General features: G+C 41.7%; 1 protein-coding gene and 1 long non-coding RNA gene across 34 annotated transcripts in view; one reads left to right on the plus strand and one right to left on the minus strand.

Moving 5' to 3' along the window:
• Positions 1-27112, minus strand: part of TCF7L2 (transcription factor 7 like 2) — a 208359-nt gene that overhangs the window by 168683 nt on the left and 12564 nt on the right. The gene's annotated exons all lie outside the window — the stretch shown is intronic.
• Positions 10973-26006, plus strand: LOC127053479 (uncharacterized). The gene is made up of 3 exons (XR_007775047.1): positions 10973-11038; positions 24863-25082; positions 25753-26006. It is a non-coding gene; the product is annotated as an uncharacterized LOC127053479 (long non-coding RNA).

Genomic DNA, 27112 nt, shown 5'->3' on the forward strand with positions numbered 1-27112 from the left:
GCATGTTAGTCCAAAACAATGATGTCTAATAGAACATACTGTTTACTGAACATAAGGGGACCAGAACTGAAATCCAATTTAAGGAATAACGGTGCTTTCAGGCTGTTTGCTCAACGATGAAAAAAGACAGGGTTGTTATTTCTGGAATGAGGCCAACAGAAACTGATCCTTGTAGTAATATTTTATTTTATATATAAATAAAATATAAAACTGGCAAAGGGCAAGGGAGAAGAAAGACCACTATATGAAAAATGAGTTAAAAATCTGATTAGCAAGTGTGCTGTGATCATGCGTTAGAATTGGTCCGAAGGGGATTTTGGTGGGTGTTTTTTTTTTTTAAATCTGTCAATATCAAAATGACAGAGCAGAACAAAGTTCATTTCATAGTCGTGTGTACTTCACATCTTTGCATAGTTGCATAAGAGACTGTTCAATAAGAGAAAAAGCTTAATGGAGAAATCAACTAGAGCAAAGGGTTTATGACTAGCAGTTGCGCGGTATCAGAAGCTAATGCATCCAGGCAACTGTTACAATAGGTTCCCACTACACAAACTGCTCACTAAACCTCTTTTAATAAATGCCCTCACGACTGACACAGCAATTTACTCCAAGAGGTGACAGAGTGTGCTACCACGTATTGTTGGAAGGGAGGCCAATGACATTTCTAGATTAAATAAATAGAAGTGACTCTCATGGAGAGCCCACATCCCTGAAGACTCTTTCGGTAGGGAATACTCCAAGTCCTCATTGCGGCATTTGCAGCTTCGGTGTCTTATGGCAGCTTTGGAGACCACTGACAAATATTGTAAATACTTCGGTTCTTCAACAAATAAAGCCAGCTGAAAGACTGCTGGGTATTATTCTTTGTTTAAAAAAACCACTAAAGATGTAATCCCACACTAATCTATTGTTTACACCAGTAAAAGCAAAATGTGCATTTACCAAAGTCCGCAGCGCTAGAGTCCATTGATTAGGACTGTTTTCCAGTTGCTCAGATTACAGGAGAGCTCTTTTCATTTAGGTCTCTTGGCACACAAGTGAAGACATGCAAAAGTTTTCTTAAGAGCTGTAATGGCCCTTAGATTTACATTTCTGCAAATAGAGAAGGCCTTGCCTCAGTTTACAGTTACAAACAGGTTACATATTGCAAGACTACAATAAGCTTACAGACCATGTTACCAAACCCACCTTCCAGGGAAATAGTCTCATCCAGTATAACATATTTCTTGAGGGTTTTATTATTATTTATTTAATAGAAGACAATATACTTGCCATAGACAACTACCAAAAAGAAAGACAAAAAACTCAGAGGTGACTTTCTAACAAAGAAGGGCAGAATTATACTTAGTTGGCCCAATCCTCCTTTCATATCAATGTAAATAAGAGGCGATTTCAATGTAGCTAATGGACTTACACCAATGTAAAACAGGTGTATAGGAAAGGAGAAATCAGGCCCCATATATTCAAAGGCACTTTGGGCCCATTTCGAAAATAATAAGGGTAGTCTCTTCTGCATGTTTTTACTGCATAGCTATTTCACCCAGTAAAATGAGTACAGATAAGTGTTTGGAAGTCAATATGCAGTTAAATGGTATTGCCTTATGATTACCGACGTGGTACACACTGCAAAATTATGCACACTTGGTAAAATTCTTATTCATTGAATCTTGTCAAAAAATTCCACTTGCAACAAAAATTCTCCTCTAGTTCTTTACATGCATCAATGAATTAATACTTCTGGATGTTGTGAAACTTATCACCTCTAATTTATTGACAGGAAAAATGAGACTAAAAAGAGTTAAGTGACTTGGCCAACAAAACACAGGAATACTGTCGCAGAATTTCATACCGAAACCAGGTCTTCTGTCTCCCAAGCCTGTATTTAACCACTAATTCTTCCTCCATTCTTTTATAATCAATCTTCTTATTAATTTAAACTCAGAGCCCAATTTAAATAGTTAGAGAGCCAGAGAATTTGAAGTTTTAGACTAAGGATGGTTCAGACAGATACAAAATAAAGCAAATCAAGCCAAATCATGCATTGTAGCTTCTCACATAGCAAAATAAAACATGGTGAATGAAGCAAACACCTAATGGGAAACAATAACTGACAACCCAGACAGCAGAGAGCATTTCTATTTCCTAAATTTCATATAAATCCTCTCTCCCTCTCCATCCACAAAGATATTCCCTCCAGCACCTGTGAGCCTCATACATCAATATATCCACCATGAAGACTCAAGAGAGCTTACAACATTGCTACCGATCTAACCAATGCCCTCTGCATGCTGTCTAAAGTTGTGCAGAAACTAAGTTTGGCTTTGAACAAGCCTCGGCCAATTTTTGACTATGGACAGAAACCATATTAATCTCTCTGGTTTCATCCCAAAATGGGACAGATTTGCCTGAATTTTGGGATTTAAAGTGAAACACAGGACATAAGAGTTCATGGCTCTACTCGTCACATCCTAGAAATCAGAGCTGGATAAAAACTGAGTCATCTCTTTCCCCATACCAGCTGGTACACACAATATATTTTATAGCATTTCGTCCAGTCTAGTTTTATTTGATCTAAGTGTAGCATGGAGGCATGGCTTGCCGCGGATGCGGAGGAAACGTCGTAAGCTGCCTGGTGGGCGGAGCCAGGACAACCACACCCTGCATGCAGGAAGCAGAGGAGCAGGACAGGAAATATAAAAGGCCGGCCCAGTACCTTAGTAGAGAGGGAGCTGCCGAAGGAGACAGATGCTCCCTGCTGCTGGCATGGGACATGCCAAGGAGAACCACTGCTGCCCCTGGGACCAGCCTGATCTTCCAGAAAGCCCTGACTCTGCCGATGCTGAGGAGCTGCTGCCCTTTGCGGTATATCCCGGGGAAACTGAGGACAACCGCTGGACACAGGTACACCCAAGAGGAAGAACCCAGGGAAACTAGGCAACAGTCTGGTTGAGAGCAAGCCTGAAACATGGTCAGTGTGTTGCAGGCGGACCTTGTGGCGGATACTCTGTTACTGTTAGGGCCCTGGGCTGGCACAGGGTGGAGTGGGGTGGGCCCGCATCCCCCCTGCTACTGGGAGGTGGGGGACCGTACTCCCCCTCTTTCAGCCAGGAGGCCTGCGCTCCTCAGTCACTCCTCCCTGAGCCCCAGAGACTGGGCTGGAGCTACTGCCCTGCTTAACAGCTGGGTGAGCAAACTACTATCGCTCTGCTAGGCTGCAGACCAGAGCCCAGACTGTTTATGGGCCCGTCCCAGCTGAAGCCCATTTAGAACCATTAATTCCGCCGCTTTTCCCTTTGCTTGGAGAAGGCTCCAAACGGCGAGCAAGCATGGCCTGCCTCAGACGAGGACGTGGAGGGACAGCCCCGCCAGCCTACACTAAGCAATAGGGCTGCTGCCAATTCTGCTGAGAGACTAACATTTGTCAAAAATGCTTAGAGATTCAAAGATGGAAGGGGCTATATGCAAGTATAATATTTTCTACAGACAACTGTGTGTTATATCTACATATGTGGTAGGTGATAACACGTTTATACTATACTATCAAGAGTTTGAGATGGTCACATTACTCGCCCCTGACAAAGGCAGAGCAAGATATGTCGGTGATTCTAAAAACAGTGCTGATAAAACCTTTACATTTCTCCTCACATTCATTATGAGTGGTTCTGCAGCAGCGCCTAGAACAGGGTTTCTCAAACAGGGGTCACCGCTTGTGTAGGGAAAGCCCCAGGCGGGCCAGGCCGGTTTGTTTACCTGCCCCATCCATAGGTCCGGCCGATTGCGGCTCCCATTGGTCGCGGGTTGCTGCTCCTGGCCAATGGGAGCTGCTAGAAGTGGCGTGGGCTGAGGGACTTACTGGCCACCCACTTCCAGTAGCTCCCATTGGCCCAGAGCAGCAATCCGCGGCCAGTGGGAGCCGTGATCGGCTGGACCTACGGAAGGGGCAGGTAAATAAACTGGCCCGGCCCACCAGGGGCTTTCCTTACACAAGCGGCGACCCCTGTTTGAGAAATCCTGGCCTAGAAGCACCAACCAGGATCAGAGTCCCATTGTGCTAGGTGCTGTACAAAACACAGAATGAGACAGACCCTGCTCTGAAGATCTAAATAGACAAGACAGCGGAAGGGCATAATCTGGCCAAAATCAGTGGAAGACCCAGAAACAGAACTCTCAGTCCAGTGCCACATGCTGCCTCTCTGATCATGTATTTTGTTTTTGCTCCATGTTGCAGAAAAAGCATTTTAAGATTATTTTGGAAAGTTATTAAAGTTTCCAGTGGGACTTCTTTCAATGCCTCCAAATACAAGCCATGTTCCAGTTACCATGCATCCCATTGGCCACAGATCAAGGGTGTCACACAAACATTAACACCACAAAACAGATCTTCTGCACATTAAAGCCAGGGCATTTTAGAGTCAGATCTCTCAAGACCTTCCAAAGCTAGAATTCAGTGAAGTGTGTTCCTTTGGAATGATGGGTATCTCCGTTCCCAGTGGAATAAAGCTCCTATTTCTAGCCCTCCACAGCTATAAAACGTCAGGCTTTCAAAATTGAGACATTTTAAGAGAAAAGACATAACTGGCCCAGGAGTGAAACTTGCTCATCCTGGGCTTGTGGCAGGGGTAACATTTGGGGAACACTGCCACACTTGATGGGAGAGGGCAGCAGTATTTCCCCTGATTTATTTTTAAAATCATGGTTGTCTGAAGCAGCTGAGAGGTTTGAAATGCTAACATAAATCCCAAAAGGGTGGATTAGTGAGCCAATGACATGGGTCATGGGGCCGTGATTAAATACTATATCACATAGGTCTTCAATTTATAACATGGATATGTGTATATATAAAGCAAAATTTCTCACCACTAATCACAAAGTAGCATTAAGTGAATCACCTTCTGTGGCAAACTAGAGAAGAGAGGTGGATGTTATACACTTAATAATTGGGACAAACCATTTAAGATGTTTATTAGGCCTATAAACTATGCTCACACCTTACTGAAAGCAACCATACAGCCCAAGCAGCCAAAGGGCTTCTGCCCCAAGGAGTGGGGAGAGCTGTGAAATGAAAATAAAGTCTTCAAGTAACAGAATCTCTTGCTAACAAAAGAAACAGGCATGTAGCAAAATAGTGCAACTGGCAACACATTCCTCTTCTCACTGCCACTAATTTCATGCCCATCAATAAGTTGAATGATTCCATGGCTCATTTTCTCTGTAGTCTTTTGTTTTCCCTCCCCAGGGAGATAAATTAGGTCATATTATAGCCTCTTCCACTCTGACCCCTGAACACAGGCCACCTGGATCATACCAGCTTGTTGCAAGGCAGAATTTGGTCCATTTCTGGAACCAAGACTAAATTTAATTTCACACTGAAATTAAAAAAAATAAAAAATCTCTCGAAGTACAATGTTTAATGAGAATATAAATGTTTCAAGAAGTTATGTCAATAAAATAAAGCTAACAATGAATAGCAGAAATAAGGAAACATTTAAAGGTGACCATTTTTACTGTTGTATATGGAGGTTAAAATGGTATAGCGTAAACATGATTAGTCCTGCACCAAAGCTCATCAGCAACGCATTAATAGCTTTAGTTTTAATTAATACAACAATAGTGTTGAGGTCTGAAGAAATTAAAGTGACGCAGCTGAAGCAATGTCTTTCAAACATGACAGTCTGCTAAGGAGAAAGGTGAATGAATGAATAAATACAGTCAATAAGAAATATTTAAGGGCCATATTCTGTCACCTTTTAGGTGGAGTAGTGCCTGATTTTAATGGGGCTACTCAGAGATTAGAGTGTTGCTCTCTCTCACAAATTTTATCACAAGTCTCACAATATTTGGTGCGTTTCTTAGAGTCCCAGCTCCAGGAGTCACGTTATAACATGAGAATTTTAGCGTTCATGTAAAACAAAAAAAGTTAGTATCTAGTCCTCATAGTTGCAGAGAAAAGCTTGAAAATGTGAGCCCTAACACCAGAAGGCAGATACAAAGAATTCCAAAAAAAATTTTAAGCCATATAATTTTTAAAATCAATATCAGTTTGTGGGGGCATGACATTTTTTAATGCTAGGAGTTGTCAATACAGAATCAGGTATTACTCCAGTAACTGAGTAATGGTGGTAGAATATTGCCTGTAGGAAATTAAAGAATAAATCCTTCTGTGTTTCATTAGCCAAACAGAAGTTAGTTTTAAAATCACAAAAATTATGCCCTGATTGAGCGAGGTATTTAAGTACAAGCCTAACTTTTAATGCTAAAGCAGTCCCATTGACTCCAATGAGAACACTCACATGCTTACAGTTAGCGAAGTGTTTAAATTCCAGGGCCTTACAGAGATCTACTGGGACATTCCATCCATATCATTGTCAAGGATAGGATTTTTTTACCCTACAGTTATTCTCAGATGCTTCTGCCCCAGACTATTTTAACATTTCACAAGTGATGGGCTTCCATTATTTTCCTTGAGAGATTATTGCCTTTAAATGTTGAACTCCCACTTTACAAAGAGGCATGGGGTACAAATGAGCAACAAAATTAAGAGCTGTAACCGCCTGTATTTGGTTTCGCCAATAAAACCACAAACCAAGAACATAGCCGGAAACTAGACTAAAGAGCACAAATGTTGAGATAAAAAGCCACTCTCGCTGTAAACAACAATGATAACTGAACCACTAAAGGAGAAATCAAAACCGTACATACTTTGCATGTGGTTTTTGACAACAAACCAATTTCGTTGGTTCCCCTCCACACACACACACACACACACACACACACACACCATAGCATTTTGCATAATTCTTGAAGTAAAAACAATATAACAGATACCTTAATCACTACATCTAACCACAAAGTAGTATATATATACACACACACACACAGAGTGCTTTAACATACAATTAAATGCAAAAATATCTGTGCAGTATTAAATGCTGCACAGTTTACAACTGCCAAAAAAGAAAGAAAAGTTCCCAACACAACCCTAACTTGGCAGTGTTACACATCTGATACACTTTTTACAGCAAACTGATTCATTTCTCTGGAAAAAAGAGAGAGAAAATATCACAGATGAACAACTTTTGCATTTTTTAAATTAAGATGAAAGAAAAAAATACCATCAAAATACCCCCATTTAAGCTTTGAAGTTAGCACCTCCCTGAGGTGTATTTCCACCTTTCTTGTTGCAATGGTTTGGCAATAGACAGTTCTATGCGAGGTAGTTTAACAGGGCAGCAGCACATCTGTTTAGAATGAGACACGTTTAAATAAAAACGAAATACTGAAATTATACTGCCTGCGCAGATCCCTGCAATAACTTGAAGGATCATGACCTACGGAATTAAGATTTGACTAGGCTCTGGTAAAAATTTGAGCAAATGCCTAGAGTACCTGCTCAGAAATGATTTTCCAGTTCAAAATTTCAATTTCTTTTAATTTTTTCCCCTGCAATCAAGCAACACCATAAAATCTCTATCACAAAAAATCCTTGAATTCCCCCTTTCCCTCGTAAGAATGAGGAAAATATATGTTCCATCCACTACCCTAGCCTTTGTGAGGAAAAGGCCCTCTAGACTATATATATATATATATATGATAGTTTGAACAAAATTGTATAGTTGCATTCAGAAAGAAATACAGCATGGAAAATTTCAGCCTAAATGATGGATATTCCAGAAGGTTAGAAGGATGTGAAAAGAAGACATCCTAATTAAAACTGTGTTATAATCTTAACGATAGTAGGTATAATCATCATTTGCTGGGACAGAAAAGAAAAATTAAAAATTGAATCTGAAGTTGCCATCTAGTCAGACAGATGATATAATCCGAAACACAGGCAGTTACCCCTCAGATTCTGCATTTGTAAGGAAAGTAGAATGGCTTTAAGTAAGAGGAATATTGCTTTTAGGAAAATTCTCCTTATTTAATTAATTCAATACAACTTTATAAGTCTAACTCTGGGATGTCAATACACTTTACTGATGTTTAAGGAGTTTAACTACGCACACTCACTTGAAGAAGGGTAAGTTTTGTTTTCCCCCATTTTATTGATGGGCAAATTGAAGTACGGAGAGGTTAAGTAACTTGCCCAAAGATCACAGAGTAAGTCTGTGGCAACCAGTTGGCAGTACCCTTTTTGACTCAGGCCTGATGACTAGACCCTCCTTCCTCCTATTTTAAGTAAGTATATTCTGTCTAAGCAACTTCTCAATTAAAGGTTATTCTAAAGGGGCAATCACTGGATGTACTACATTCTTGTAACACACATAGTTGAGAGCGTCCATACTCTCCAACTTAATAAGATGGAGTCCTTTGTCAACATCTGGAGTCCAGTAGATAGTTACCTTATTAAATAAACAGTGACCTTTCAAGTAAGTATAAACACATGTCCCAATGTAGCACATGAACACATTTGTACATTAGAGGGCCTTTTCTTTATTCCTTTTTTGCATTTGTATTATTAAACTTTTTTTTAAATAAGGAAGTATTAAGCAATTCCAAAAGCACAGCAGCTGGCAGGCCTGTTTTGTGACAAAGTGAAAGGGAAAATTTAAAAAAGCAATCCAAACACATTCTGAAAGGCAGACAGACATTGTACGAGATGAAGTTACCAGTAGGATACACAGTTGCTAAGTCTGACTGTTTCATTATTCTCAGAACAGGTTTTAGAAGAGGAAGTGTTGACAAAGTAAAAAGTAGCTACCATGGAATCCTAAGAGTTTTAGTTGTCACTCCTGATCCCAAGTGGGAGAGGCAGGGGGAATTCTGACTGTAAAATGTGTGTTAGAAGAATTCACCTGAGTCTTTACAATTTTGAATTTTATTTTTCATTCTATCTGAAGTTTTGCTATAGGGCTCACTTCCCTACTAGTTATAATAGCACATCAAATGAGCACATTTGAAGATCAATGCATTTTATACCTCATTTTAAGATATATAATAAACCTCTATAGTCCCACGCAAACACACACACACACACACACACACACACAGACCCAGTGTAAGAATCTGTCTATACACAAAAGTTGTCTCTCTTTTAATTCTACTAATAGAGTTCAGTGGAATAACGCCCTTAGTGTGGAACACAGTTATATCATTATAAAAGCTGTACAGTGTATTCATGTACAGAACGGGAATGAAGATATGCACCATGAATCTTCTTTATACTGGTATAACTCTGTCCATGCTAAGGTTGTATGGGTATAACTACATTGGTTTAAAAAATTAAATCACACCCATAAGTAATTATAGATGTACAAATTGTGTGTATAGATCAGACCTTCCCAAATACCTGAAGCAAGATCTCCTTGCACCAATTCAAACTGCCAGCCAGAACCTCACCCCAGATAAGCCTTGCAACATGCCCTGATGGTCTATGTGGCCACACTGGGTACATCTACCTCAGTAAAAAAGCCCAAGTCCCAAGTCTCAGAGCCCAGGTCAATTGACTTGGGCTCCTGCGGCTTGGGCTGCAAGTTCTAAGGCCCTGAGTGGGGAGGACTTCAGGGCCTAGGCGTGAGCCCAAGCCCCGACGTCTACACTGCAACTTTTAGCCCCACAGGCCAAAACAGTTGACTCGGGACAGCCACAGGTCTTTTATTGCAGCGAGGATGTACCTATTCAGACCAGGATGAGAGAGCAAGCACTATTCGCCTTCCTGAAATGTGAACTGCTTTCTTTTTGACTGTTACAGACCCTAACGCCCTATCCATATCGGGTCTCAAGCACAGTTAAGGAACTGTGTTAATGAACATAGATTAGAACACAGGTTTTTAAAATTCTAGGTCTGCCATTTTTGACTTGATTAACACCAGCCCAAAATTACTATGAACCCATGCTGTGGATGGGACCCAAACGCAAGCCCTGACCACCTCCTCTCCCACTAAAATAAACCAATTTACCATTCTTTGCATTCCTATTACCACTGACATACAGATTTATGAGCAAGGGAAATCACTATACTGTTGTTACAACAATGTACACAGTACATTAGATCATACCCAAGACCTCAGCAAATCCAGCTTTACAGAGAAACTGCTTGCTACTCATTATCTCCAGCTGGAGTGACATCCACAAACACGAAAAAATACAGGGACTTCCTGGCCGCAAAAACGGTGCATCCAGTCTTGATGAGTCTTGCAGGCCAAACTCCCAAAATTGAGATGAGATTGTGGTAGCGTGCATGTAGGGAGACAAAGGAATCCTTTCCGTCTGCACATGCTAACAGGAGACAGATGACTGGAATGGTGGCCACAACAGTGAAGATTTTAGTGTGTGTCCATGTATGTGAGCACAAGAAAGGAGAACCAATTACAAAAGGATAAAAATGAATCCATCTTAATTTTATTTTTTTAAATGCTGATAGGAAAGCCTCAAACTTTTGGACAGACCAAAAGATAGTTTTGTAAACACGGTAAACTACAGGTGAAGCACTGGAATGGGTTACCTAGGGAGGTGGTGGAATCTCCTTCCTTAGAGGTTTTTAAGGTCAGGCTTGAAAAAGCCCTGGCTGGGATGATTTAGTTGGGATTGGTCCTGCTGTGAGCAGAGGGTTGGACTAGATGACCCCCTGAGATCCCTTCCAACCCTGATATTTTATGATTCTAGGTGTATTTGGGCTAATTTTATCCAAAGTTCAGGCATGTTAGAATTGAGGTGGTTCATATAAATTATTCTAGTTCTGGCCCATTACCTGCCCAAACAAGGCTAAATTGCCATAGCAATTTCTTTTTGAGATTGTAGGCTTGTTGGGGCAAGGACTAAGTCTTCATCTGTATTTGCCCATTGCCTAGCACATTTTGGGCATTATACCAGTAAATAGCATAGAGGGCCATTACTGTACAGTACCAGTGTTCTATGGAGTTCGTCAGCCCTTTACCATAGAACACTGCATTCTGTTTTTGTATTGAATAAGGGCAGCTCTAAATGGAGAGCTTCTGGCTGAACAATTAAACACATACTAACACAGTCCATGAACTGAGGGCTTGTCTACATCAGAAAGTTGCAGCGCTGGTGAGGGAGTTACAGCGCTGCAACTTTGAAGGTGTACACATCTGCAGGGCACCACCAGCGCTGCAACTCCCTGTTTGCAGCGCTGGCCGTACTCCCGTTTTGTCTCGGGTGTAGAGGATCCAGCGCTGGTGATCCAGCGCTGGTAATCCAATGTAGACACTTACCAGCGCTTTTCTTGACCTCCGTGGAAGGAGGAAGCCTCTGGTAATCAAGCTGGTCTCCTTTCCCGGTTTGCTCTCTCGTTCCTGGAGCCCAGAGCAAGCAGGTCTCCTTCCCTGCGGTTTGCTGGGTGGCTCCGGGAACGAGAGAGCAAACCGCGGCGAAGCGGGTCTCCTTTCCCGGTTTGCTCTCTCGTTCCCGGAGCCCAGAGCAAGCAGGTCTCCTTCCCTGCGGTTTGCTGGGTGGCTCCGGGAACGAGAGAGCAAACCGCGGCGAAGCGGGTCTCCTTTCCCGGTTTGCTCTCTCGTTCCCGGAGCCCCGAGCAAGCAGGTCTCCTTCCCTGCGGTTTGCTGGGTGGCTCCGGGAACGAGAGAGCAAACCGCGGCGAAGCGGGTCTCCTTTCCCGGTTTGCTCTCGCGTTCCCGGAACCCCCCTTGAAGCCGCCCAACAGCGCTGCAGTGTGGCCACATCTAACACCACTTGCAGCGCTGGTTGCTGTAAGTGTGGCCACTCTGCAGCGCTGGCCCTATACAGCTGTACTAATACAGCTGTAACAACCAGCGCTGCAAAACTTTAGATGTAGACATGGCCTGAGTGTTTCCTTAGAGCTACATTCCACTGGGGGGGAGAGAATCAGTGCTGAAGATCTCAAAAGTTCCTAGGTTCTGTTCCCCCCTCATCCCCCAAAAAATCCCTTGACAACATTCCCCCTGCCCCCCCCCCCCAACCCCACTGCAACAGAATCAGTGAAAACCATAACAAATACTGGTTAAAAAAAATATTTCCTTCTCCATTTGAGAGATCAGTGGTTTTAAGAAAAACAATACAACTCTCTTTCTGCTCCATATGTTTCTCTTATTGGTTCATTTACACTGTGCTGTTCTCATAACAGCAGTTAGTACATCTTTTTGTCATTTTACCCTTCCACAGCCATTAGTGTTAGCCAGTGAGACGGCACAGCACTCCTCTGCCATCCTGGCTGAGTGCTGCATCTCTTTCCTTGGCTGTTCCCCTTTTGACTAATGTTTGCCAACACTCATACATCATTCCCAAATTGGTCCAAATGAATTAAACACAGCTCTGCTTAACATTACGAGATTTAAATGGATTTTCTCTCTACAGGTCTGCCCCATAATTGGGTTTATCCATCTTGTTGAAGTACAGTTTACACTTGCTAACATCACGCCAATTCAAGCTACATTTTCTGCTCCAGTGGCAGGAGCGAAGCAGATTTGTCATCGGATCATAACAGGTAATTCAAACAACAATTAGTTTGATGACGGCCCGTATGTCAATGTCTGGTCCCAGTCAGCACAGCTCACACCCGGTGCTCTCTGTTCACTAAGATGAATTGTGCTTACAATTCTTCAATTTCAGTCATCAACAATACTTCCTGAAAAAGTTTAAACTCTATTGACACAAAAAAACTGTCCTGTCCTCTACCAAGAGGCGGGCAAATAATCCTGTAAAAGGAGCCTATAGACAGATAGCTGCACAGCATAAAACATTTTTGCATTTGGTTGCACTGACACTAACAACAAATAGTTCAAGGATTGTGTCTGCTCTTCTTTACCTCAATTCAACAAAAACTACTTAGTACTTACATAGCACCATTCATCCAAAAAGCTCAAAGTGAAATTTGAAAGACTACTCACAAAGCCCAACAGCCTTGTCAGGTAGGTAAAAATTATTCCCATTTTGTAGATGTAAAACACTCAAGCATAGAGAGATTTTAAGTCTTAAATGTTCTAAAGTTACCACCAATGTTAGGTACAAGAAGAGACACTGTGAGACTGATTTTTCAGACCTGCCGACCTCTTCCAGACCTGCCGAACTCTTCCAGACCTGTCACATTCAGTCAGGGCTGCAAGTGGTCAGTACCTCTCATAATGAGGCCCAAGGTATCTCAAGGTAAACACCCAGAAGCTGAGCCTCCAAGAATCAGTGGCCACTTTAGAAAACTACATATGGTAGAATAGGCAGCCAGCACCCCCAATTTCCAGTGGTATGTTCCAGTAGGCCACATCCGTCAGCTTCAAAATATTTGTAGGCAGGTCACTGAAGTTTATTCATAATTTTGGAGACAATAAAACAGGAGGCTGGGCTATTTATTTCTCCAGTTACCTTTCAAAAACATAATTTGCCTTTCAAAATCTCTCTGGTACTGTGAAAAGGGCTTTAAGAGTAAAACGAACATTACCCGTCATAAGCAAGGTGATTCTAATCCCACACCCAGAAATTGTATTGTTCGTTTCTCTTCCTTCACACAAAGCCACAAGGTTATCTACTGATGAGGCATTTAGTAGTGTTTGACAAGAGTCATAAACCTTGGTTAATAATAAAGATTGGTAAGAGGATGCAATCATATACTTTATTTTTTTTAATTCTTTTCTTTTTTAAGAAGAGAGGAGGAAAAATATTTTCTAACCTGGAGTCCCTCAAATCACACATTTTTTCACCATCCAGCAAAGGGATGTACATCAGCTACGCTCACTCTATCTGGAAAATCCAGCCTGCTGGCTTAAAATAAAGGGCACTTTTTCATCCTGCTTCTGCAAGTTAACCATGTAAAAAATATAATTAAGGTAAAAATCTGGTTTAAAACTGAAATTTGCTTGATCTTGATAATATAGTATATAAACAAGATTTCTCAGAGCCAGGTAGACAACAGTATAAAAACCTTATCAGCCAGGGTCACTCTGGCTCTGGAAAGGGATGGAGAGGATTTTTTTTATTTTTTTTTTTATAATTCTTCAAGTGACGCATATACCAACATATAGGATATCCTCCAACCAAAAAAAAATAAAAATGGGCACAAACTATTAGTGATGGACCAATGGAAAGAAAAGATATTATAAACCTAATTGATCCTGGAAAATTGAGACCTGCTCCCTCCCTATTGGTAACTGTGCTTGTCTTTAATTTGTAGGAAGTGATCATTAGACTGAGCAGAAAACTGTATCCAAGCCAATATACAGGACAATTTAACTTTTCAAACACCTTCACTCTGCTTTGCCCCAGACCTATGTATTTTCCTTTAATTTTTACTTTAGATAACTTGTGTTATTTATTGAGATACAGCACCACAGTTGTACATAATGCTGAACAGATAAATAAGAGATGGGGGCCAGATACTCTGCTGATATAAATCAGCACTGTCCCATTGACTTCTGAGAGACTACCTCAATTCACACCTGACTCAAGGAGTTTACAACCTAGATTAATAATATTTAGCAATTATATATTCACTTTTCCATCATGCCTCTAAACACTGGAAGCTGCCCTGAGGGTCCCTCCCCTCCAGCCCCTTCTGAAAATACCTGCTGGACACTCATCCCACAAACCAAATCTCCACTCCCTACCCCTTTGAAGTGCACATGCAACTGCGCTCTCAGACAAGTTAGGTGCAACCAAACACCAGCTCTGAAATATCTCCAGGGGTATCAACCTCGGTTTGAGCCCATCATCCGCCTATCTGCACCTGTCCAAGCTTTTGAAAATTTCACCCTAAACAATTTTCCCCTAGTGTCTCTTGACTCTCAGTTGCCCTGCCCACTAGGCCATGCAGCCCCTTAGAACTCAGTATTATCTAAGGAAAGATGACAAGAGACCTAAGACTCATACGAGATGTCCCACTGAAGTCAATGGAATTATTTGCGTGTGTAAGTGTTGCAGGAGTGGATCTGTACCACTTTATAAGGTGAGAAAGTTGCCCGTATTTATACTAGACCCATTAGTTTAATTACCTTTGAATATTCTTACACATTTGCTTAATTTCTGCTAATATGGTGAGAGAATGAGGGTCAGGATTCCTAAAGGGGCTGGGGAGAAAGGGCACGGGTCACCATTTGAAAGTGTAATAACAACTTTTTGGTTTGGTAATATCTTTTATTGGTCCTGACACCTAACCGCATGAGGATTTCAACTCTTCCAGCCAGTCACTGACAGCCAGGAAATGCCCTCCCTCTCAGTCATCACTTAAAGTAATAAATATTTATAAGTTGCATGAAGCCTGGTTGCCTAAAAACATGAGGTTGAACACTGGAGAAAAAAAAAGCCTAATAATCATAACACAAAACACGAGGAAGAAACAGCATCAGCATTCCATAAAATCTGGGAAGAAATGGGTAAGTTTTTCAATCTGGCCAAAAAGAAAGCCTCAGATCTGCTTTGCTTTATAGGCAACTCCCTCAACAGAGGCTTCCCCTGCTCTTGAATTTATATTATGGTATGGGCACAGCTCCAGGGATGGGACATAGGTGTTAGGCTGACATTCTGGCACACACAGGAAGCCAGTGCTGATGAGGTTTGCCACAGGCTGGGGTAAAACACAGCAGAGTTTATGCAATGAGCAGGAGCTGATATAGGAGACCGATAAGTGTGGACTTTTTTTTTTCCCCCATTTAATAAGTCTCAGATGTCCCCAATAATCAGTGTAAAGCCTTGAGGCCGAGTAAAACACCACATCCTTGTAACTGAGTGGCTCCTGGGAGCTCCATTGCAAATCAGATGTCATATCTATAGACCAGATCCTAGAAGCCAATTAAGCAAAGATTGTTCTACTCCAGTCTGTTGCAGTGCTCCCTCTTCCTGCTCTTCATTAACAGACTATAAGGATAGACATTTGGCTCCTAACTTCACTGGCTGATAAAACTCCCTGCTTAGGATATATACCATGGTAGATCATGCAAATGCTTTGGCTCTGAAAATAGACAAGGCAAGACCTATCACAAAGCTGTGGACTACTACCGTGCGGACATCAGCATCATACACTGGCTAGACTCAGAGGGTATGGAAAGGAAGTTTTCTTCAAAGGGGCACAGGATAGAATCTAGCACATCACTCTCAAAGAGACCCAAAAGTTTCCAGACAATCCTGTCCACATCCACAAAACAACTTTCCTTCTTGATGCAGAAGGCCAAACAGGGCTCCCATTGGAGACTATCAAATGTTACTCATAAAATATTTGGTACAGGGATTGCTACAAAGCCACATGTAGTAGTACCTCTTCACCAACATGGTCAAGCTAACTGCCTCTGTCCAAAGAATTGAGCAATCAGATTTGGGAATCTCATCTAGACCTCTTCCAGTGGAGTGAAGAACATAAGAGGTGGCATCTTGGCCCCATTTAAGTCAATAGCAAAACTCCCACTGGCTTCAGTGAGACCAAGATTTCACCCAGGGCCACACCAAAACAGCCCTGGGAAAAGACAATTTGTCTCACTGCTTAAATGAGATGTCAAAAATTTAGCAGAGCATCCATAATCACTCTTAAATGTCCTCCTTTATTACCTAAGCACAATGGTTTTATCAGTTATTTCTCAAGTAAATGGTGCTTAAATTGAGCAGGCAAGTGGATTGTTCCTGTATATTGATTAGCCAGTATAAATACATTTAAAAGGCTGTCAGGCTACAAACAAGTACAACTAAGCTGTCCAGCCTCCTTTCTCATCTGCCAAATGAAGTGTTCACTTGGACAGAAAGCTGAACTTTCTTTCCACCTGCTCTAGGAGAGCTATTCAGCGTATCTATAAAACCACTCCAAGATACTTTTACATAATGGAATTTCTAATTAATAGGAACAGTCTTATTTAACCCTTATTTGGATTCAGAAAATAAATAGATTAAACAAAAAAAGAGGTGAGGACTAAAGTACATTGCAACAATATGAGCTGTACAGAATATTCCAAAGGTGACATTTTCCCCTTCCCACACATGCACACCCACATCAAGTCTCTGCTGAAATCAACAGCAAGACTCACAGATTACAACTGGAAAAGGATCACACCCTGTCCAACCAGGTCAAGAGAGAGACTCAATAAAGGACATGAAATATTTAATAACACTGTTAAATGATTGTATTTATGCCACACAGTCCTGATAACAATGGAATAAAGTTCATTTATTTCTGCAACAAACTAAAACTATATTTAGGCTGCACTTTTGGCCCATTGGCTTGAACTCTGCTCCATAATTCATTTTCCATCATCATCAAACCACCCAAGCAGGTTTCAAACAGCCATCATTTGCTGTCCTTCTTTATGTTTAAATCTTCTACAAAAGCTGTTTCCTTCTCCCCCACAACTGCGGGTGGTGTAAAAGCAAGGATTTAAAGTTATGTTAGTTATAGTTACCTCTGAAGCAGTGAGAATTTTAATGTCTGATGAGCTATGTGAGCTAGAGAAACAAGCTGTATCCTATTAGAGAGCTGGGATTCCAGACTTTCCAGTGATATGTACAGTACTGGTATCTAGCAGTAGGGTTTTGCAATATATCGCATTTTCAAAGTGCAATGCCCTGATATCTGGGAAACTACATTTAAAATACATATTCTAATATGTCTCTCACGCTCTCGTCTACATGGCACCAAAGAAAGCTTGGTTTTATAGATAGCAAGCAACAAAAAAATATTGCCAGTATCAATAAAAGTTTGCGGGTTTTTTTGAAAAACTTACTAAGTGTGGTATAAAACTAGTTCACAGTCTGAAGGTGCTAAAAAAGAAATCTTACTGGCTCTCCTTTAGTATGGTCTGCACAGACTCACTGGTGGATTCGTCTCTTGTAAATAACATGCCCAGCAGAAACTCATGCCAATAAAACCTTTATACCACCGGATGGTCTATATTTATCTGTGGATGGATCCATTAAAATCCTTTCTTGGTTTGTTATTCTTCTGAATCATCTGTAGGTTAAAGCAACAGAAGGAAGAGGGAGGAAAAAAGAAAAAAGGGCCAAAAAAACACTACTACCAATCATATGTTTTTCAACAGGACATTTAGCTTGTTTATAAAATGTGGAGAGTGGAAATTCATGCTTACTTTAACAGATTTGGCACATCCACACTGCTTTTTATCATTTCCAAATTGAAAGTAAGGAAGCAGGGACGTCAGAGAGACAAATACAGAAAGCGATGTTGTGTCACACTTTTATAGAAGGCTCGAATACATCTATAGACTCTTTCTGACGACATTCACATAAACATTAGACTTGGGCTGCGTACAGAAGATTCTGTGTACAGAAACGTAGAGGGGAAGCTTCACATGTGATGTTCAGTGTCATCCTACCAAGGGTTATTTTGGGATACAGTTTAGGAGGACAGCAGGGGGTAAAGACTGATCAGATTACCTCAGACCATATTTAAAATAGCATGGGCCCTCACACTCCCCAAGATCCTTGTATAGAAAGTCCCTTTTGCAAGGGACTCGGCCTGCACTAAAAAAAAAAGGGGAGGGGGCGGGGTGAACTGCCACTTCTGTAGTGCTGTCCCCATCTTGCTATGAGTTGGATCCAGAATCTGTTCTTGGGATGAAGACACAGTGCATGGATATCACCTCAAAGGCCCACATTTGCGCAAAGGATATAACAGGCATTACAGGCAGCATGACTGTTAGCATGGAGCCTTTTCATGCTGGGCATCTGTATGGACAGTTCTCCTCCTCCAGTATCTCCCTGAGATCCCCAATGGCTGAACCCAATGCTTCTTTTAAGAGGAGTGGAGGATGATAGGAAGCTATGCTGTGGGAGAACATTCTCTGCCCTCAAGCAGGATTTTCCATGTGAGTGGTTGTTCCCTTCTCCCCTGCACACAACATTGCCAAGTGTGGTGACCAAAAATCTGAGCACACAAAATGCTTAGGGAAAGAGGTCATACAGGTATTCCACAGATGGTCTTAAACAGGCATGTCATAAACAGTCCTCTATCAAAGCCGGACTAAAGCCAGCAAGCACCAGGTCACAATTAGCTACCTATGTGCATCACACAACATCCAACTTTTAGGAGAATATTATAATCTTTAAAAAAAATTCCACCTTATTTTTGTCACCCTTTGATGATAAAGTAGGTTACAGATGGAGAACATTCGGCTTTATGGGACTACACTCTAACATATCAGGGATTCAGACGGAATCAATACTGAAAACATTCTGGTTTTGTGTATCTAACAAAAGTCTCTGTTTGCCCTCATGGGCATCAAGCCTTAGCAAACAATAGCTGAGAGAACAATGCTACCTGTTCATGGAGGAATATTAATGATTTTAAATTGGTGAGCACTGTGCTTTGTAATGCATTCCACCCTTCTTCAAGAACTATCTTCAAATGGCCTGTTTAGTGTCAGGTGATTCAATGGAAACCACTGAGTGTTATCTATAAAAGGGGGTTCCGCTTTAGCAGAAAATCTAAGGCAGAGGCAGACAAGTTCCCCAAAAAGTACCTTAGCGAGCCACAATAAAATGATTATTCAGGCACTGAATTGCATCAGTGTCTTCTGTCACCAGCTCCACTGTGAAAATCAGTGTTGGGGTTTCCCATTAAACCTCTTCCATCCAGCCTTTGCATCAGAACCTCAAACACCGGACAGGATCCACACTGGTGAATCCTTGGAGTCTACAGTGAGTTTTGACATACAAGGACTTCATTTTAATTTTTGCGTTAACAAAATTTGCAAAAAAACATTTACTGAAGCACTTTAAGGAGGCTTAAGGTAAAAAATCTTTTAAAAATCTTGAAAAATTGTGAGCCAGACTATTAAAACAGTAAATATTTTTAAATATAATATACTTGTCACTATTTGTGATGCTTGCCTTTTGCTTTCTTTTCCAGCAAACTAAATAAAAAATCAGCTTCACTTCAGTTTAAATTCAACTCCCCTTTCAGGTTCTCAGTGCCACAAGATTGGGATCACAAATACTGCAATGGGGGAGGGTTGTTTGTTTAAAGTCATCCATTTCCATGGCAACTTGAAAAAAAAACAAACCCATTTATGGAAACACTTCCATTGGTCTTAAATTTTGGGAAAAAAAATTAAACAAAATTTAAATTTTGGACCAAATTTGAATTGGCAGAATCCCTTCATGTTGTAAAGGTCTTAAAATATTTTTCCCCCATTTTAATATGCAATTTTTGCACTTAATTCCAAATTCCTACATCCTTCCCCACCACCTCCTAGAGCCTAAATTCTGGATTTTTCTACAGCATTCAAACACTTCAGCACTACTGAAACACAGCTGCATTATACCCTCTCGGTCCTGATCCTGAACTGGTATTAGCTAGCATAGAGCCATGGCCATAGAAGATAGTGTTCCATGCACTGGTTACCTCGCTCATTCAAGCAGCCCCACTGAAAATCAACCAGACTTCTCACATACATAGTTATTTAACTGCTCGTTTGTGTGACTGGGGCCTAATCAGGATTTTGGGAAGGTTTACCAAGCATGCCAATAGCCATCTAAAAATATTAACTATGGATTGCTATATTCAAGAAATGTGGGCTCATATAATATTGATATGGCTATAGTCCAAACACCTAATGTATTCACACTGCACTAGTGAAAAATGGGGATTGAAACCAGTGGGATTTACCAGTGTAAATCATGGTGTGGCAAACCCAGTCTCAGCGTGGGTGTACTGCACCAATATATTAGTGTCAAGTAATACATAAATAATAATAAATCCCAGTATAGACAGGACCTCAAGGTCGTAGCATAATGCAGTCCTTTCACCCACAAACCTGCCATTGGCTATAGTGGGAGATACACAGGAAAAGAAACTGTCTGATTAGGAAACAATATAGTAATTTACTCAGCCAACTGCATGTGCTAGAAACAAAACCATCCCAACAGTTTGCAATTTAGTGTGGCAATCAGTTCTGTTTAAAAGTGCTATTAAACGTTTCCGCTTTCCAACATGTCCCTACTATCTTCGGGAAAGCTCTGGTTTTGGTCACTAGTATAGTTCTTAAAACACTCAGTGGAGAAATAGGCCCACAGTGCACAAAATTACTAGAGCTAATCAAATACTGAGGGTGGTTAAAAAAAATGAACGTTGTTTTCCAACTTCTAATGATTGCTGGATTGAAGAATGATCCAACTTTTATCATTCATTGTTTATTAGCATTTAGGCAGATGGGTTTCAAGCAAATGTTTGGAGGATGGTTATTCTCCATGTGAATACCCATATTCACATGCAAACAAGCGTATCTGTGCAAAAACAAGAGGGGTCACTATTCATTATTCTTTTGTTTAAAAAGTTTCAGCCACCTGACCGATACCATGCTACTTAGGAGAGCAATCAGTTATCACAAAGAAGAGCAAATTGTTAGCAAACAACCCACAGGCTGAAATTTTGTTGCATGAAGTATTCAGCAAATACTGTATCCATTCATAATCATCAAAATTCATTCCTGAACATGCAGGAGGAGGAGGGGCTGAACAGACAAAACTAATCTGATAGTTTGTTTGCAAAGAACAATTTGACCAGGTATTTATTATTTTATATATAGCTCTTCACACTTCAGATGTCACAGACATTTTACTAACAGGTAAGTATGATGCCTCTGACCTAAAGAGCTTACAGCCTAGCACAACAACAGAAGAAAGGGGGTTTTAAGAGAGTGTATGGAGACCAAATGACGACTTGGAAGATTGGCAATTAATTTTTTTTTCAATAAATTCACCCAAATATAATTCCTTTTGACTTTCATGGAGTTACCCCAAAAATGAGTATGAACACTGCAATACATACATGAATGAAGTTACGTAAACTAGATGATGCTATACAATCAGCATAACAGAATCAAAGTAAAGTTCCAAGGTTCAGATTTGAATTTTCTTACCTTTTATGGTGTGCTCTTATACACATAATGTAAGAGGGAGGGGTCTGTTACACACACATCTGTCTTGTTTAATGGAAGTTTCACTTCTGAGGTAGCACCAGACACCAGGACACACACCAAGCCTACTTAACCACATATTTTTCCATTAGCCTGAATCCCATTCCTTGTATATAAGTCCCTTTTGATTTGAGGCAATGGAAAAATGCCTTAGCTAGGAGCCAAAGGACTTGATTTTGTCCCCACCGGAACCAATGAGAGTTGTGCTATTGATTTCCATGAGAACAGTTGACGGCCAAATTCTCATCATGTTCACTCGGTTTAAATCTAGTGTTCATGCCACTGACTTCAATTTAGGTCAGAATAGACTGCCGTTCTATTCCACCACTTTAGGTTCATACAAAAATGAGTCATAATTAAACCAGAACACTAAGACAATTAAGCCATACATTTTTAACACCATTTCTGTGTGGTTTTACTCTGAAGAGTGACTCTGAACAAAAAAAAAAAGGCACGTGGAGGAGTTATCTAATGTTTATTTCTTTTCTGTTTCCATTTCAAATGTACTTAAAATTAATTTCCTCTTTTCCTCCTTCCCCAACTGTCTGCCATGCAATTTTAACCTGAGATCTAAAAAAAGAAAATCAAGCTGGAGTCTTTCCTTCTCACATTCACTCACTCACACTCAATAACAGAAGATCCTGAAATCCAAATTTTGGCCGCAGTTAGACCTGTGCAACCCCAGACTATGCTCTTAATTATGCCTGTGGGTTTGTACAGGTGTAACTGACACACCCTGTAATTGAAATTTAACAAACAATTCATCTAACTGACAAAGAAGGAATAGAATACAATTCACTCTCTTCAGCAGTGCTGGCTCTGGAGTGTTACTGGAACAAGTAGCAGTAAAAATAGATTTTACAAGGTATTTAGGCACCCAAAGATGGAAACAGGCACCTTGTGGGATTTTCAAAAGCACCTGGGCTTCTAATTCCCCTTGTAATCAGGGCGGCTGCAGGGGACTCAATCATTGGTCTCTCCTGTTCTCTGCCTGTGGTAGTTTCATTTCCTGAGGACTGAAATGTTTTGGTCTAAACAAATATCTTTTGGCTTAATATAGGGGTATCTGGGTGAAATTTAATGGCCGGTGACATACAGGAGGGTTAGACTAGATTTGATGGTCCTTTCTGTCCTTCAATTCCGTGAAACCTTTAAAAATCTGGCTCTAAATTACCCAAATTAGCAGGTGCTGAATGGCACAGAAAACAGACGTGTCATGTAATAAAGGTTTCATTTTTACAGTGCAGTTCTTCAGATAGGACTGTACTTTAACATAATTTAATATGGGGAAGGTATAGCTCAGTGGTTTGAGCATTAGCCTGCTAAACCCAGGGTTGTGAGCTCAATCCTTAAGGGGGCCACTTAGGGATCTGGGGCAAAAACTGGTCCTGCTAGTGAAGGCAGGGGACTGGACTCAAGGTCCTTTCCAGTTCTAGGAGAGGGGTATAGCTCCAATTATTTAAAAAAAAAAAAAAGACTGCAGGAAGATGACAAACATATGCCCCTTGTTCTCAGCATCTCTTCTGTATACCCGTTGGTCCCGACTCTCACCTCTCTTGAAAAAAGCCATCCTCCTTACCCACACACTTACACCCTGATCCTGCTAACACCTATGCTTGTGCTTAACTTTATCTATGTGAGCAATCCCATTGAGTATTCAAGTGAGTGAAGTTAAACACATGTGCGAGTCTTTGCAAGATTAGGACCATAGATGTGAGATGAACTCCCCTGAAGAGAAGCATCTTATTTCCCTTAAAACTATTTACTGCCACACATTTTTTAAAAAATTTAAAAAATCCCCCAAACAGGCAGAAAATCAAGACTGTGAAACACCACTGATCAGCTGATGCCTGTTGATGTAGTAGGGGCTCTGCTGCACTGAATCACCACGTGAATTGCAACCAATGGCTGCTTTTACAGGCTGCGTCGTATGCTTTGCAGCTGAATAAAGAACGGTAAAAAAAAAAAAATCAAATACAAGCTTTCTGCTGTCATCACAAACTACAGGACCACATCTCAAGCAGTTTATGAATAGAAGACATCCGTTTCCTCCTTCCATATCTAACTGGAGCCATGACATTGATTGCAGATGCACATATTATTTGTTACTAGGTTTAAAATGACCATAGTAATCCAAAGTAAAGGGAAGGCTATTCAGTAACCAAATACAAGAGATCAAGTTACCCTGAGTGATGCAGAATTATTACAGTACATATGTAACTGAAGAAGCCATCCATTACAGAGAAATTATCAGATTATAAAACACAATGGATTGGGTGCAGGAAAGCAGCATTAATAAAGGCCAGTAAATTGCAACAGGTATATCCAAATAAATGCCATGTTTTTGATCATTGGACCCATGCATATTGAGGACTGGTAGGCACATAACTGCCTTAGGAGGTAGCACGTGTTTTAGACTAAATTATATTATAGATCTTACGTAGTAGAATGTATAATTACTTATACAGGTCATGACAATGAGTGAGCAAATGAGCACAACTACCCAGATCACCTATTCCCTGCATGGAATTCCAAATGAAATTCCGCTTGTGCGTACTTTACCTTGGAAATCTTAATATCTCTAGATTCATATTACCAAAGGCATAGACAACAGGGTGCTACAAAAGTGAAGAAAAAAAACCATATGCTTTGAGAGGAACTGCATTCAGAAATCCAGGCACCATCCTTTCACAGAGCAGCTGTTTTCACACTGAGAACTTGCACATGAGCAAGTTCTCACAACTTTTTGATGTGAAAATGCTGCCTTTGCTCAAACAAATCTGATTTTGTTAAGAAATGGGTCCAGGTCTACATAAAAACTAGTCCATTTCCAAAGGAAAATGCCAGATTTTGCTTAATAAAACCCCTGTATATACATTAATCAGTTTCTTTTTGGAGTAACTGGCGTATTTTCTGGTTTCCAATGAAAAGTGACAAGTGTTTTATTTCAAGAAATTCTGGACTTAGGGCTTGTCTACATGACAAAGTTGCAGCGCTGGTGAGGGGGTTACAGCGCTGCAACTTAGGAGGTGTACACATCTGCAGGGCATCACCAGCGCTGCAACTCCCTGTTTGCAGCGCTGGCCGTACTCCCGTTTTGTCTCGGGTGTAGAGGATCCAGCGCTGGTGATCCAGCGCTGGTAATCAAGTGTAGACACTTACCAGCGCTTTTCTTGACCTCCGTGGAATAAGCAGGTATCCCAGCATACCTGAGGAAGCCTCTGGTAATCAAGCAGGTCTCCTTCCCCGGTTTGCTCTCGCGTTCCCCGAACCCTCGAGCAAGCAGGTCTCCTTCCCTGCGGTTTGCAGGGGGGTTCGGGGAACGCGAGAGCAAACCGCGGCGAAGCTGGTCTCCTTCCCCGGTTTGCTCTCGCGTTCCCCGAACCCTCGAGCAAGCAGGTCTCCTTCCCTGCGGTTTGCAGGGGGGTTCAGGGAACGCGAGAGCAAACCGCGGCGAAGCTGGTCTCCTTCCCCGGTTTGCTCTCGCGTTCCCCGAACCCCCGAGCAAGCAGGTCTCCTTCCCTGCGGTTTGCAGGGGGGTTCGGGGAACGCGAGAGCAAACCGCGGCGAAGCTGGTCTCCTTCCCCGGTTTGCTCTCGCGTTCCCTGAACCCCCCTGCAAACCGCAGGGAAGGAGACCTGCTTGCTCGGGGATTCGGGGAACGCGAGAGCCAACCGCAGGGAAGGAGACCAGCTTCGCCGCGGTTTGCTCTCGCGTTCCCCGAACCCCCCTGCAAACCGCAGGGAAGGAGACCTGCTTGCTCGGGGGTTCGGGGAACGCGAGAGCAAACCGGGGAAGGAGACCAGCTTCGCCGCGGTTTGCTCTCACGTTCCCCGAACCCCGAGCAAGCATGTCTCCTTCCCTGCGGTTTGCTCTCGCGTTCCCCAAATCCCCGAGCAAGCAGGTCTCCTTCCCTGAGGTTTGCAGGGGGGTTCGGGGAACGCGAGAGCAAACCGCGGCGAAGCTGGTCTCCTTCCCCGGTTTGCTCTCGCGTTCCCCGAACCCCCCTTGAAGCCGCCCAACAGCGCTGCAGTGTGGCCACATCTAACACCACTTGCAGCGCTGGTTGCTGTAAGTGTGGCCACTCTGCAGCGCTGGCCCTATACAGCTGTACTAATACAGCTGTAACAACCAGCGCTGCAAAATTGTAGATGTAGACATACCCTCAGTTATAAGTATTCTACTCTCCTCTACTTGAAGGTGTACCTAGGCCTGGTCTGATCTAGGTCCTGGAATGTAGTAATCAAATACTTTAGCAGCCCAACCCTTATTCATGTGAATAATCCACTGACTTTATCTCACATGAGAAATCCCATTAAAGTAAGAGAGACAAGATTGGACCGTCTGGCCCCCACCTTCCTTGCGGATGCCCCCAGATCTCCCACTGCTCCAAAAAAATGCACCATCGAAAAGACTGTATTATCTCTTCCTAGGAATCTCTGCAAAGCTGGGAGGGGGAAGGGAAAATGTGTGCTCGCTCCATTCTCACCCAGCCTGGCTAGTCTCCACTCCCCCTCTCCAAGAGGTGGGATTTTAAAGTTGGGAGAACAGGGTTACAGAGCAAGAGATAGGGCTAAGAGTTCTTTATGTATAGGTTCACCTGTGTATTTGAGGACAATGATGGAAGAAGGGGGCAAAATTGAATTATTTAAGTTATACAGCACCCAAAAGCGGTATCACATAAATAATTAGAAAAAGGTCTCTACCCTGGAAAGATTACGAACTACAATGGCAGATCCCTACATGATTTTTTAAAAAAGGCTCTGCTGAAGCTAAGGCTAAAGCAGTAAAAATAATAAAATTCAAACAGGGATACATCTGTATAATTTACGCATTTAGGGTAAAATTTTCAAAAGTCACTATGTGACTAGGGTATGCCAACAATACAGAAGCTATAGCCCTAGCATAGACACTTCCCACATCAACAGAAGGGTTTTTCCCCCATAAATGCAATTAAGTCACCTGTCTGAGAGGCAGTAGGTAGGTCGATGGAAGAATTCCATGGAACGAAGAATTCTTCCATCGGCTTAGCTGCATTTACAGTGGGGATTAGGTCAACCCAGCTACATTGCACAGGGTGTGAAATTTTTCACAGCCCTAAGGTAGGTCAATCTAATTCTTTGAGGTAGGCCTAATTTAACTCCCACTGACTTTTAATCTTTTCTTCCTGTTACTAACATTCACATTGCTGAATAAGCTATCCATTCTCCACATGCATCTGTACAGTGCCTGACACAACGGAACCTGGATTGAGGTCTCGGTACTACCAGAATACAAAC

This window comes from Gopherus flavomarginatus, chromosome 6, assembly GCF_025201925.1.
Source record: "Gopherus flavomarginatus isolate rGopFla2 chromosome 6, rGopFla2.mat.asm, whole genome shotgun sequence".
Lineage (NCBI taxonomy): Eukaryota > Metazoa > Chordata > Testudines > Testudinidae > Gopherus > Gopherus flavomarginatus.